The sequence below is a fragment of the Octopus bimaculoides genome, chromosome 29, assembly GCF_001194135.2.
Source record: "Octopus bimaculoides isolate UCB-OBI-ISO-001 chromosome 29, ASM119413v2, whole genome shotgun sequence".
NCBI lineage: Eukaryota > Metazoa > Mollusca > Cephalopoda > Octopoda > Octopodidae > Octopus > Octopus bimaculoides.
The window spans coordinates 9,293,428-9,293,993 of NC_069009.1; positions in this window are offsets into that span (position 1 = coordinate 9,293,428).

A 566-nucleotide genomic window follows, 5' to 3' on the forward strand; every position below is an offset into this window, starting at 1 on the left:
CACAAAAACATACACATACACACACGCGCACGTACAAAATACACACACACACGTACCCAACACCTACAACCCCACACAAACACACGCATGCACATCCAAATACACCCATACACACGCACCCCCCATCCACACACGCACACACACACACACCGGCACAAACGAACCCACATATACACACATGCAAATGAACCCTCACATAACTCCTACACATACACAACACGCACTCACACACACACACACCCACACAAACACACTGCAGATAAACAACCAAACCACGCACACACACACACATACGTACGCGCACACACGTTCTGTTATTACACCCACACTTGCATACCCTCGCACACGCACACATATTCACCTCCCTTTTTCACTCTCCTGTCTTAGAAAGAACTTTTCCTCCACCACTTCCTCTTCCGGTCCTTCCACAATGTAACCTCGTGGGCATCGGTGCCGATTTCTTCTCCCACCGTTTTTCCATTCCTTGAACTTTCCTCGTTTCCGACGAAGGGCTCCGCCGGAAACGTCAAACTCTCTCTCTTTCCTTTCCCGAGCGTCTAATAACA